The 14,883-nt window shown below is 36.0% G+C and overlaps 1 pseudogene; it reads left to right on the top strand.

Moving 5' to 3' along the window:
- The first annotated feature begins 3,883 nt into the window (after nt 1–3,883).
- LOC101973313 (stress-induced-phosphoprotein 1 pseudogene) lies at nt 3,884–9,607 on the top strand (annotated as a pseudogene).
- The last annotated feature ends 5,276 nt before the right edge of the window (nt 9,608–14,883 follow it).

Below are 14,883 nucleotides of genomic sequence, written 5' to 3'. Positions count from 1 at the left end.
AAGGAAAGAAACAAGTCAATATGAGGAAGACATCTGTCCTAAGACAGTTGGGAGCTGGGTCACCCCAGTGAGCTGGCACCTGGGCTTATAGGAGGCGCCTTGCCAGCAGCTGGGAGGGTTCCCTGATTGGATGCGCCAGGGAGCACTCTTTGTGTGAAGACCTGGTGTGGGCTGTCTGGGCAGGTATTTTTCACCTGCTACAGGGCCTTTGCCTAGATCACTTCTCCCATGGAGGAGGAAGGACCTAGGAAGAATCCTGGAATTTCCACACCATTCCTCACCTGCCCCACTGTGGCCTTACTCTGCCCAGCTGCCTCCTGATAGGTCTTTTGCAAAAATCTCCAATTTGGCTTACCTATTACTATAGGGCCATTATCCCAACCTTAGAAATCAACAGTTCTCTGTTTAGAGATAGATGGTCCAGGTTTTGTAATGCTCTATAATATGTTTAAATATCACAATTTTAAACTTTTCATCCCAAATAAATCCTGCCAGTTGTTCCCAATGTGTGTCTTTCCATCATCTAAGACCTCCACATTTGTTGCTGTTGTTATAGATGAAACAAACAGACAAAAGTCTAAGATTGTGGATGTGATTAAATTCCTAAATTTCATGACAATGTAATCCTGAGCTAGCAGGGGCTTTGCCTGTTTTGTGGATAACTGTATCCCAGGTGCTCAGGGTGATGCTCCACACATACTGAGGAAACATTTGTAGAATGAATGAACTGCAGAAAGTCTCCATTGAGGACATTGTGCCTCTCGGCTCTTGGCTTTTCACCATTTACACTTATCCTCATAATGAGGGTGAGGGTCATGCCCTCTTTGCCCATCTTTCTCCCTTTATTCTTACCCACTCAAATCCAGCTTTTATTTTCTCCAGGCCTCACTGTGTCTACAGAGTTGCTCCTTCTATAAATTTATTTAAGTTTTAAAACCGATATAAATAGGAACATGCTTTTGTATCTGGAGTGGCCTGCTGATTTCAAATCCCCTTCCGTGTCCATGCATAATGTTACATGTATCCTATAATGCCTCAAAGTATGATTTTTGATGCTTCTCTGTCTCAATTCATTGTGTCATTACATTTTAATCTCCAGGAAGGACTCGGGCTTGCAAAGGAAAAGAAGAAATATAAAATGATATAAACCTCAGAACTTTGAGTGTGTCACTCTGTCTGATTACCCCCACAACACCCAAGTCCCAAGGGAAATGCAGCTAAGCCTTTATCAATTGCTTTTTCAGGGTTTTGCAGTTTGAGCATAATCTCCCTGGAATGCTTTAAGTCTTATCCTCCATATGACCTTGTAAGAAATCAGAGTATGCCCAGATCCAATACAGATCCAAGCACTCAGCAACCCAAGAGCTCTGGGTAAAATTTGCAAGGATTAAAGGGAGTGGATGACTTTAATTAAACCATCAAAACCTGGTGTTACTCATGTTCTTTAAGGATCAAGCATTTCAATGATTTCAGTAAAAAGGGGAGAGGGGATTCTATTTGGCATCTCATAAACAAGAGATGAAACCCTAAATATTTCCTTGTTCTCTGCCCTATCTTTCAGGTCATGCCCATGTCCCACCAGAGCTAAACCACATAGCCTTTCACCCCAGAAGAAAGAACCTGGCCTAGTGACTCTCTCTATTCCTCAGCTTTCTCACTGACAATAACGTCACTCACCTGGTAGAGCTGTCAGGATGAAATGAGAGAATTCACATGAGGGGACATAGCACACACTGAGCCTGTACAGTGCACAGAGTAAGTCCTCAGTAGTGCAAGCCTTTGTATTTGTGTTGAAAACCTTCACTCTTCTCAATAAAATCCTGTGCTGGGTTTGGCATAATGAAAGAAGGAGATTTTATGGGGAAAATAATCTAGAAATTAGATGTGATTAAAAATCTAAAGGTAATAAGGTAGTGGTGAAATAATTCTGGGCTGGGTGTGGAGAGGTCTGGATCCAGTTCCGGCTCTATATCCAGTGAATTGTGTGTGACCTAGGCTGAGCAAATATTTCCTGGGCATCTAGCTTTTGCCAGGTACTGAAGATTCAGAGGCCCATAAAATGCTGTGGTTGTTCTACAGACATTTACAGATTTGTAGAATAGAACATTATGGGAACACAGAAATAAAATGCTGTGTGGTCCATACAAAAACAAAAAAATATATATAAATGGAAAGGAAATGGTGTGACTATAAAAGAAGCAATTATAGAAAAATGAATAATTTATATTCTCTGGAAAGTCCAAGAAGGCTTTGCAGAGGTAGATATAAAGCAGGAATTGGAGTTAACAGATGTGAATAAAACCAAAAAGGGGGAATCAAATATCCTTGGGTTAAAAACTCAAATTTGCATTGTAGAATTGAGTGAAACTGGCCAAGTTATTTACCCTTCTTTAACCTCAGTTTCGTCTTCTGCAAATCACTTGTTCTGCAAGATCCTGAGAAGGATTGGAAACAATACATATAAAGAATCCATCAGAAAATCATTAATGCAGGCTGAGTGTTGGGCACATGGTAGAAGCACAGTCGTGTGTCCTCTTGCCCTCTGAAGCCCCTTCCAGCCCTCACACCCTAAGCTGCTATGCATCAGACCCAAAGGAATGCTGTGTTGTCACCTCCCAGTGCAGTTTTAGAGGCTGCCATGAACTTTACTGGAACTGAAAGTTTAATGTGGAAAGTTTCACGAATAGTTGTTGGTTCAGGTAGAGAGCCTGGTGAATAGAAACATAACTATATTTCTAAATTTCACCAGCTTTTCTGCTAGGGCAAGGCAAAGGTTAGTCATTCATTCTGACTTGCACTTTTTTTTTTTTTATTTCTTGCGGGATGTAATTCCAACTAACAAATTATGATTCATTCTATTCTCTCCTTCCTGGTGGGCGAGGCACACCACCCAGCATTCTAAACCCAAAAGGAAAACATCTCTCGAGAAAATTCCAAGTCTCTCCTTCCACCCAAACCAAAAAAGATTCTCTTCCTTGGATTGGAAAAAAACAAATTCCAAACAAATTCCAGTCTTAGTCACAAACTCTTACCACGTTGGGAATGCAACTGGATTGTAGAACTAAGACCACTTCTACCAACACAGGACTGAAAAGGAGGAAGGAAACCAAGAAATCATGCTGTCCTTGTTATGCCTGTAAATGAGGAAACACAGCTGGGAGATGTGCAGTGACACCAAGGCCCTACAGCTGGCTTAAGAATTTGAGTTCTAAACTCCTAGTCCAGTGCTCTTTCCCCCTGCAAATTTGGGCTTTTCAAATAATCAGCCGCCTTGTGAATGTGACCACAAAGACCAAATATTACCAAACATTCAGCACCTCCTCCCATTGCATGTTCTGGAAACTTGATAAACATAATCCTGACACAACTGCAGAAAAGAAGACAATTTAAAAAATGTAACAGGAGGGTAGCAAGATGTTTAAAATTTTTCATTCATTTCCAAGGAGCCCATGAAGATCATGAGGTTCTTGAAGAGATAATAATTACGAGAAAAGCTGAAGTATTCTTGAATATTCTATGAGGACAAGGAAATATTTCCCTTAAATTCAGTGTGAACATTAAATTAAAGAAGGACATTAGGTACATGTTAAGAAAATCTGAATTAAGCATGGACTTTAGTCAATAATAATGAATCCATCTGTACCTATTAATTATGAAAATGTGCCTTGCTAACGTAAGATGTTAATAATAAGGGAAACTGGGTATGATCTTCTTTATTTTTTTCCTATAAATCTGAAACTCTTTAAAAAATAAAATTTATTTTTAAAAATAAAATAAAAACAAGCAAAGAAACAAAAAAGTTCCATGGGTCTTTCAGCACGATTCTAGATCATGGACTACTCACAATGGTGCTAAGTGAGAAAGGAACCTTTGGAGTGCCAAAATGAATGACAGTCCATGTGCACTTGACTGTGTACCTCAGGCTATCAATCAGGTAAATGCAAGTGACTTTCAGTATCTATTGTCACTCTAGATGCTCAAAATACCCCTCCTCCCACCACAAGACTGTACATTACTGTGAGCAAATAATAAGTAAAGCAAAGAGAATGTATTTCAACATGCCAAGAACTTTGTGCACATTCATCAATCTGCAGGATAACTCTCTGAGATATATATTATCAATCCTGATGATTAAATTATGTTCAGAGAAGCTAATGAATTTTCTTAGAGATTTTTAAATATAAGGAAATTTATTTTGGGACTTGAACTTAGGTTTGTCTCCATCTCCAGATTATTTTCCTTATACATTTAATGTTCTTTCCCTTTCTTACTAGCGATGAACTTAAATACCCATTTCTGAAGATCTGGAAAAATACAAGGTAGCTATAATTGCTACATTTTAGTCATCGTGTGTCATTAAGATCTTACAGGATGTGACATTTTTCTTAAATTTTCCTAATTTTTTGACTTGGACAGTTTTGAGGAGTACTGATGAGATGTTTTGTAGAATATTCTTTTTATGATTTGAAAATTTTCCTCATGATTATACTGGATTTGTAGGCTTTGTGAAAGAAGACACACAAGTAAAGTGTCACTTTTATCACATCATGTCAAGGTTACCTTCTGTCAATATCAATATCCTGTACTGTCATTCACATCGACCTCACTCACCTGGTTGAGGTAGTATTTGTTAGCTTTCTCCACTGAGAGATTACTCTTTTTTCCCCACTTTCTACATGGTATTCTTTGGGAAAAGGAAGTGCAACCTATGGGCACTTATGTTCCTTGTCTCTGAGAGCAGAATATCCAAAGTTATTTAGAATTCATCTACACAGGAAATATATCTATCATTACCCATTTATATATTTATGCAATCATTTACTTATATCAGTGGAGAGTCATGATGTTTTAATATTTTAGGATACAATCCTACACCACTTTATTTTATTGCTCAAATCATTCTGGCTTTTACCACAAGGAGCTCCTTCAGTTGTATGCTTTTTGTACGTACTCCAGCATTGTGAAGTTTGTTTTTTCATCATAAACTTCCTGACTTTCTGGTATTACTGGATACTCTAGGCTTATCTTGTGTATTTCAGCTCCAGTACAAAAATATGGCATTTTTAGAAGAATTTCTAGTTTCTTTCATTGGAGAATTGCATTAGAAATCAAAATCTGGATACTACATGCATCGTACATGGTACATATATGAATATCCATAAGTATTTCTATAGGTAATCACCTATATCAGCATTAAGCTAAACATGGCTCCAACTTTAATTAATTATAACATGGTTCATTCCAGCATCCTCCCCTTACTTATCTGTAAACTCTCACTTGAACTATGAGAAACCTGGCTCCCACCATCCACCACCCATTAATTGTTTAATTCAGTGAATACTTGTATCAAAATTATTTATACATACCCCTTCCATGTAACTTTAATATGCTTGAGTACAGTTTTAGGTACAATTTCTTTTGCCTTTGGTCTTACAACTTCACTCTTTTCCAAATTCATTTAGGTCCACACCTTTTCTCTCACCACTTCCGTAGATGCTCATATCAGAGTTATTATTCATTAGACTTGTATTACAATTAAATTCTTCGATAATTTTCTGCATTTCATTCTGGAATCCTAAATGATTTATTTTAAGTTGCATAAATAAAGTTTCACTCTTTACACTATAAATTTCTATGGCTAGTGTTAAAAATATGTGCAATTTTACCCCTTCCTAAAAATAATCTCAGTACCACCATGCTCCACTGAACCCTAGAAAACACTGAACTTGTAAATGTCACTGAAGTTTTGCCTTTTCTGGATTGCTATATAATTAAATTGCATAATATGTATAAACCTTTCATACTGGTTCTTTCACTTATCAACATGCATTTAAGTTTCCTTCATGTAGCTGCTTCAGGATTGTGAATTCATTTCTTTCATTGCATATTTTTATTTTACATATTTTATCATATGGATGTTCCTCAGTTTGTCTATCCATACACATATTAGGGACAAATTTTGATTGATTTCAGTTTGGCTAATTATAAATAATGACGCTAGATGTATTCATATGGGAGTTTCTGTGTGAGCGTATGTTTTTAAATCAGTTGGGCAAATACCAAGGAGAAATATGCTAAATTGTATGATACAGTGATGGTTAGCTATATGGAAAGCTTCCAAATTATCTTCCAATACAACTTTGCATTTCCAGTAGCAATGAATAATATAGTTCCTTTTGCTTTGTACTTTCTATGCCATTTGATTTTGTAAGTTCTTTGGATTTTTTTTTTGACATTTTTAAAATAAGTATATAGTAATTGCCCATTGTTATTTTAACTTGCAATTTTCTGTATACTAAATTATGATTTGTGTTATTGATTTCTAGTTGAATTTCATATTCAGAGAATTTTGCAAAATTTTTACTTTTAAAAAAATCTTCAATGGATTTTGATACCTGTAGTAGGTTCTAAGTGGTTAACGATCCTTGTGAGTTTGAGAAGAATGTACATTCTGTTGTAAGATGGAATCTTCTATAGATGTCAATAATATGAAACAAATCAATAGTTCTATTCAGGTTATCCATATCCTTGCTGATTTTTGGCCTATTTGATCTATCAGTTACTACAAGAGGAGTGTTCAAATCTCCAATTATAATAATGCATTTCTCATTTTTTCTCACAGTTCCTCAGCATTGCATCAATTCTATAAGGTTCAGATGTTTTTAGGATTATTTTGCATTCTTATAGAATTAGCCCCTTTATCATGATGTTATGTACCTTCTTATCCCTGATACTTTTCTTGCCTCTGAATTTTGGATTTTTTTGAAATTAATACAGCTACTCTGGATTAGTGTTAGCAAGATACATCTTTAGCATGATATATTTTCTTCCATCCCTTTACCTTTAACATATTATCAGTATTCTATAGCTAAAAGTGGGTTTCATGTAGTTGGATCTTGTTTTCTAATCCACTCTGAAAATCTAACTGGTATACTTAGGCCATTCACATATTAAAATATATTTGTATGCTTGGAATAATATCTACCATGTTTATAAGTTTCTGATAATGGTATTATTCTTTAATTATCTTTCTGATTTGTATTTTTTTCATCATATAAAAGCCTCAGGTATAACCAAGAAAGGCAGATTATTTATTTAGTAACTAAGATTATTTATTTAGTAACTAAATAAGATTATTTATTTAGTAACTAAATACCATTTATTTATTTATTTATTTAGTAACTAAATACCATTAATATATTTTATGATAGGTTTCCCCAACAACATGTGACTTTTAAAAATATACAGACCGGTATGCTTTCTTTTTAAAGTTTATTTTAATGCCAAGAACCATAATTGAGCCTAATAATTTTATTTTTTGTATAATAATTGTATGTTCATAATGAAAGGCTTATCAATTTCTCCCAGATATGCATGATTTACTTCCTAAATTCTCTGAAGCAACAGATGTTATCAGTAATTTTCCACATACTTATTCATCACTGCAATTCTGATTCCATTTATAGGTTATTATCTTAGGATCAGTAAAGTGATCTATTAGGATGGTGAAGTCAAGTGGATATAATAAGTGCCATTATTAACTGAGTTGATTTGAAAAAATTACCAATTTGAAAATAGATTTATAGGGATTATGCCACCTTAAAAATGGGAAGAAATTAGAAAAAAAAAGAGAGAGACTCAGAGAAAAGTGGGACACCATTAAGCACACCAATGTGTATGTAAGGAGAGTTGCATAAGAGAGAGAAAAGAGATAAAAACTGAAAATGTCAAAATATGATGAAAAATATCCATCTACACATCAAAAAAAGCTCAATAAACTCCAAGTGGGATAAATGTAAAGAGATTCACATTCAGACACATCATGACAAAAGTGTTAGAAGTCAAAGACAGAGAGAAAATCTTGAAAACAGAAAGAGAAAAATGATTCATCACATACAAGGGAACTCAAATAAGATTAGCACATAAATTTCATTTAAAAACCAGAGGTCAAAAGATCATGGGATAACATGTCCAACATACTGATGTAAATGAAAGGCTCCTAATTAAGAATATTATTTCCAGAAAAATGAGATTGTTTATAAACTAAGGCCAAAGATATTTTGGAAGAAATTAAAAAACTAAGAAAAAGCATTGATAACACACCTGTCCTGCAGCAGTAAAAGTGTTTTTTGCTGAAAAAACTTTAAATTCACCAGTTACATTATCTGCTTGCTAATTATAAAAGATACTATAATTGCACTTCTTTCTCCTTTTTCTTATCAGATTTAATTATCTTAAACAATAGTATAGAATTACATTTTTGTATCCATAACATATAGAAATGAAATATATTAGAAAATATAATAATGCAAAGGAGGCAGAAGAGAACAAATTTTTAAAAATGCATCATATGGTAATTCAAGTTTCCTAGATACAATGAGAGAATCAGAAATAGTCAAAAAAGTCATTAATGTAACAAACTCTATAAATACTTATTTCTTATCTTTCCTTTCCACAACTTCTTTAAAAGTCATAAAATCATATAAAAAATAAATATTACATAGTAGGAGCAACTATAAAACAAGCTGTCAGATTTGTCCAAAAAATTGTAATGTCCCTGGATCATAACCACTCTTGGGGTCCATATTGGGGTGGATCTGGGATGCAATGCACCTCCCACCTCATCCCCAAAAGGAGACCAAACCAAAGGCAATGGAAGAGCTTCCACAGAATAAAAATAAAGCACTGAAAGAAAAAGAGTTAGGAAATGATGCCTACAAATAGAAAGAGGGACACAGTTCTGAAGCATTACTGCAGAGACAAAGAACTGAGCCCAGTCAGCATGGCGTCCATTACCAATCAAGCAGCATCATACTTTGTAAAGGGTCACAATAAATGCTGAGAGCTTTGTGAGAAACCCTTTGATGTAGGGAGAGAGAACCTAGACGTCTATCAACAGATTGCCAAAGCATGTGTGCAAATTGGCAACTTCTTCCTCAAAGAAGAAAAGTACAAGAATGCCGAGCATGTCTAAAAGTCTCTGGCAGAGCACAGAAGCCCAGATGTGCTCAAGAAAAAATAGCAGGCAGAGGAACTCCTGAAGGAGCAAGAGTTACGTCAACCCCTAACTGGCATGAGAGGAGAAGAACAAGAACAACGAGTGTTTTAAGAAAGGGAATGATCTCCAGGCCATGAAGCAGCATACAGAAGCCATTAAATGAAATCCATGAGATGCCAAACTGTACAGCAATGGAGTTGCCTGTTGTACCAAACTCCTGGAGTTTCTGTGGGTACACAAGGACTACTAGGCATATATTCAGCTGGAGTGAACCTTCATCAAGTGCTAACACAGAAATCAGCTGATCTAGAAGTCATGAAGGACTACACAAACACCACGCATGTGCACCATATGGCGCTAAACCTGCACTCCAGCTGTGTGGAGGCTGCAGAGGGTTACCAGCACTGCATGATGATGTGATACTTAGAGTGTCAAGTAACTGGCTATGGTCAACCATGAGATACAGCAAACTTGAGTGACTGAGCCATGTAGCCTGTTTTGGAGCAGGTGCAGAAGGGCCTCCAAGCACTCAGTGAACACTTAAAGAATCCTGTAATAGTGCAGAAGATCCAGAAGCTCATAGATATAAATCTGATCATAATCCTGTGATGACTTGCTTATCTCCTCTTTCCTTCACTCTCACATGGAAAAAGAAGCTGGGATGGCAGGAAGTAGCATGGTGCAGAGAGAGAGGAGAGAAAGAACAGCTTACCTTTATATTTATGCATGCCTGCATAGAGACAGACTTATACAGCCAGGGCTTCAGGGCTTCTTAACACACACCTGGTCCCTCTAAATCTATCCTGGAGTTCCGTGTCTCCTTCCCCTCCCCTGCAGTTGCTACCTCAGCTGCTTCGCCATAGTTGATTATTTTTATTTGGGGCAGTGGGCATATATGGGGAGAGGAGGGGATTCTTCACTATCTGGAGTCCTAGCTTTCTTCACAGTGTTAACTCCACTGTCCCCTTCTCCAATAAAACAAACCATTTGGGAGGAATATAACATATATAATATAGCAATGCATTTATGAGTTTGTTTTACCTACAGATATAATATGTGTAACAATATTGTAAAAAAAAAGAATAAAGAAGGAATACAACTATAGAAACACCAGAAAACAGACTGTATGTTTCAAAAAGTTATTAGAGATAAAGATAAATATTTTATTATAACAATGGGCAATTAATTTGGAAGCTATAACAAGCTATAGTATATGCACTGGTATGGTTAAGATATGAAGTGTCCCCAAAAAGCCCGTGTGTGAGACAATATGAGAAAGTTTAGAGGTGAAATGATTGGGTTATGAGAGCTTTAACCTAGACAGTGAATTAATCCACTAATATGGATTAACCGAGTGGTAACTGTAGGCAGGTGGGGAGTGGCTGTAGGATGTAGGTAACTGAGAGATACCTTTGGGGTTAATATTTTGTCCCTAGGTAACAGAAGTTCCTCCGTGCTTTCTGTTTGCCATGTCTTGAGTTGTTTTCCACATCTATACCTTTCCACCACAATGGTCTGCTTCACCTTTGGCCCAGAACAATGGAATCAGCCTTATAGTACCGAGACATCTGAAATCATAAACAACAAATAAACCTTTCCTCCTCTAAAATTGTTTTTTTCAGATATTTTGGTCACAGTGGCAAAAAAGTTGACTAAAACATGCACATAAAATTTTTGCACATGAAGCTAAACTAAAATGAGTGAAAAAATAAATCAACAATGAGTGGAATACTTAAATACCCCCTTTATAGAACAACTACACAGAAATTTAACAAGCAAAGAAAGACTTTAAAACACAATTAGATACAACAGGAATCTGAAAACACTATACCCAACAGCAACAGAATGTACATTATCCTACCTTCAAAAACACTTAGGACACTCTCCAGAAAAAAACCCTTATGTTAGGACATAAAACTAATCCCAATAAATTTAAAAAGATTGAAATCTCAAAAAGTATCTGCTCCCATAACAGTGAAATAAAATTACAAATGCACCCCAGGAAGTAACTACACAGCAGTGTGGAATACTCAGGACCCCTCTCCAGTGAAAATGGTGAAAGTTATTATTGTTTTATAAAAACTTTTCAGTCTCTCAAATGGTCCTAAGGAATTTGAAAAATAAATTTAAATAAAATCTACTAAAAACAGCAATTCTGTAGTATTTGAATGAAGGCCACTCCTGCTCTATTCCCTCCCAACTCCAGTCCAGATAGGTGTCGCCAAGAACACAAAGCTCCTTTCCCCATAGATCTAGCCAAAGAGCTATTTTCCCAAGGGAAGCAAGGACATTAGCATTTCTCAATTTGCCCCAGTTACCAGTTGCTGAAGCCAAGTTCTGGGTGGGTACAGCTGAGGTGAAATAATGATTGAAAATTGTTGACAGAAAATATCCATCCAAAACACCCAATTAAAACCATGATGTGAAGAAATAGCTTTTCTTTCAAAAACAAACAGTAAATATATGAAACAGAGTTTCTGCCAATAGGTCTCCACTAAATAATGTTGCAGAGGAGTGAGTTTAAGTAAAAGGAAAATGATCCTTGCAGGGAAGTCTCGACTAAGCAAGATTAAAATAAGCAAAAAGAATTGTGAATGTGCTCAATCACAGCAAGTTCAGATTAATCTGAACACAGTTATAGTACCGCAATTGTCACACATCATTTAAAATAAAAAATTAACACAATAGAATGAACATTCTGAAAAATAATAGTAATAAGAGTAGATAGTATTTGGAATTATAGAATTACAATATTATTTTGTGGTTGGAAAATATAGCACTGTGAAGTATCAGGTTTTGTGACATTAAAATCCATGTTAAAATGAGTAATCCAAAAAGCATACAAGTAAAACCTGAAACTTTCAACTAGCAAAGAAAAAAATGGAGTTAATTAATTAATTAATTAATGCAACAATAAACATAGGCATGCAGATATTTCTTTGATATGCTCATATCATTTTCTTTGGATATATGCCCAGAAGTGAGAAAGCTGGGTTGATTTTTAGTTTCTTTTCTTTTTTTTTTTGAGAAACCTACATACTGGTCTTCATGGTGGCTATATTAATTTATATTCCCACCAGCAATGTATGACTTCCCTTTTCTCCACATACTTGCCAGCATTTGTTATTTTTACCTTTTTTGATAATAGCCATAATACTGGGTTGAGATAATATCTCTTTGTGGTTCTGATTTGCATTTCCCTAACAGCTAATAATTGTATTTTTTATAAATTTGTTGACTATTGGAAAGCAGATCTTACATTTCAAAGAACTGGAATCCGAGACCCTATTCTCTAAACACAACTAGGTTGAAAATTCATAGCAATGGTACAAGCTTTAAAAACATACACAATACATACAGTTTCTGAGCACCATACCCCACTAACTTAGTCACCTTGGTGTCACATCTGGAGTCAGAACAATACAGTGTGAACCTTGAGGATTTAATTGTGCTGGAAATCAAGAGATGACAAGCAAGAGCCCACTTTGCAAAAATACTGGAATGTGTTTAAATGGCCAAATTTGGGACAATTTGAGCATCAATGAAAATAACAGTGATAATGGATTCTGACTTAATAGACATTAAAAAAGGAGAGAGAGGGAGGAATAGAAAGGAGAGAAAAAATAAAAGAGAAGTAAGTGGAGACAGGATGGGAGAGGTAGGTGAAGAAGAAAAGGCAAAGTTGTTCTTTGTAGATAAAAACCAGGTAATAAAAGAAGAATAGATGCTAAGACTGAAAAGTCACTCTGTTGTGATAATCAGTACAATAACCAAAGAAGGAACACCAGCAGACAATAAAACCATTTCATAAGAAGTTATTGAAGAACAATGTGGTGATATAGTGACATATATCACCCCACGGATTACTCATTAATTGGAAAGAGGGAAATAAAAAGACGGTGGGGAAACCCTATCTGTTATAGCATCTTGACAAACAAGCTAAACTCCTGCTCGCTAATGAGGCACGTTCTGCATCAGGTGCTCCTGACACAATGTGCTCTAAGAACAGAGCCCCACGCCAGGAGACTCCTGCCAAAACTGTTCAGACCCAGATTCTGGATCTCATTCCCTGCCCCCCTACTTGTGGAAATACAAACCTGAAAGACAGACTAATGAAAGGATGCAAGGAAGAAAATGTAAAAACCAGGACTGTGGGTTGTTGCATACAAATGAAAGGTTTGGATTCCATAGAAAGGCAACATTATGGGGAAAAAATGGGGGGGGGGGACATTCCAGAGTATAGGAGGTTAAGCAGACAAGAAGCAAATGCAACATGTGAATTTTAATGGGACACTGGTTTAAAAAACCCAGCTGTGTAAAATGTATTTGGGGACCAATTACAAAATTTGAAGGAAAACTGAACCATAGCTGGTACTACACAATAGCAATAATTTTATTTAAGTACATTAACAATATTGTTGTCAATTATGTGAAGAATGTCAATTTTTGGTAGAGGCAGGTGTAAATTATGTGTTTAAGAGTGAGGTGATAGGAGGTCCTCAACAAACTTTAGCAAGGTTGAGCAACCTTGAGATCAGCAGATGTGAATAGAAAGAGAAACAAAAAGCAAACATAGAAAAATGCTTACTGTCATTGAATTTAGGAGCAGAGCATACGGAAATGCATTCCGCGTTTTATTTTTCCAAATTGTCTATACATTTGAAAATTTCCAAAATAAAAAGCTGGGGAAAGCACTTACATTTGGAAAATTAGAAAGTTCACTTCTATATAACTGAAAGAATACATCACCAAGGAAATTAGGCAATTTTTTTTAAACTGAATGATACTAAATACAATGCTGAATGTCACAGATTAGTCAGGAGAATTTGATTTATTGCAGGCTTGCATCCCAGAACAGAGGTTTGTCTACAAAACACACACACACACAAAAAAAAAAAAAAAAAAAAAAACACTTGCTAAGACCAAAACCCAGAGAAGCCAGGGCTCATACTCCAGTCCCTTGATTGTGTCTAAAAAGAAGGAGTTTCCCCAGCTGAGAATATGGAATGGTCAAGACAGCACTAGAAAACAGGTCCTACCACATTACAATTGTATCCCAGCCCCTAACTCCTCCAGGGAAAGAGCCAGGACTTTCCTAATTTTACCTAAAGCTGGGGCTCCCCTGCCTGAGTGTTACATCTGACTCTCTTAGACATCATGAGAAGCTATAGAAAGAGAGAAAAAGAGTGGTTTGCCCACCTCACCCATCTCTGTCTCCATGATTTTTACCAAATGCACACAGTTCCTACAGTCTGATGTTATATGCCTTTGGCTATTAATTGTAAGAAAAAATATGTATTGAAATTTGTGGGATTAGAGCTAATGCAATATTTAAAGGGAAATTTATGGCTTGAGTAAATTGTATTAAAACAAAGCTTAAGAGGGGCATGGTGACACATGCCTGTAATCCCAGAGTCTCAGGAGGCTGAAGACATGAGGATCTCGAGTTCAAAGTCAGCCTCCGCAAAAGCAAGGCACTAAGCAAATCAGTGAGACCCTATCTCTCAACAAAATATGAAATAAGGCTAGAAATGTGGCTCACTAGTTGACTGTCCCTGAGTTCAATCCCTGGTACCCACAACAAAGAAAGAAAGAAGTAAATAAAATGGAGAAAAGGAAATAAAAATAGACTGAGAAAGATAATGAAATATCTAATGACTCCTCTAGAACTGATTAATAAAAAAAATTTAAAAAAGAAAAGAAAAGGAGGATCTGGGATTGGATGGAATATAGCTCAGTGGTAGTGCCTGTGCTTAGCATGAGGGAGGCCCTAGGTTTAATCCCAGCACCAAAATTTAAAAAAATAAAAAAGACTTCACAAATAAAAAAAAATTACAAATAAAAAGAATAAAATTTACATATGGAGTCAAAATTAGCCAAATAAA

The sequence above is a fragment of the Ictidomys tridecemlineatus genome, chromosome 5, assembly GCF_052094955.1.
Source record: "Ictidomys tridecemlineatus isolate mIctTri1 chromosome 5, mIctTri1.hap1, whole genome shotgun sequence".
Taxonomy (NCBI): domain Eukaryota; kingdom Metazoa; phylum Chordata; class Mammalia; order Rodentia; family Sciuridae; genus Ictidomys; species Ictidomys tridecemlineatus.
This window is presented reverse-complemented; position numbering and strand designations above follow the sequence as displayed.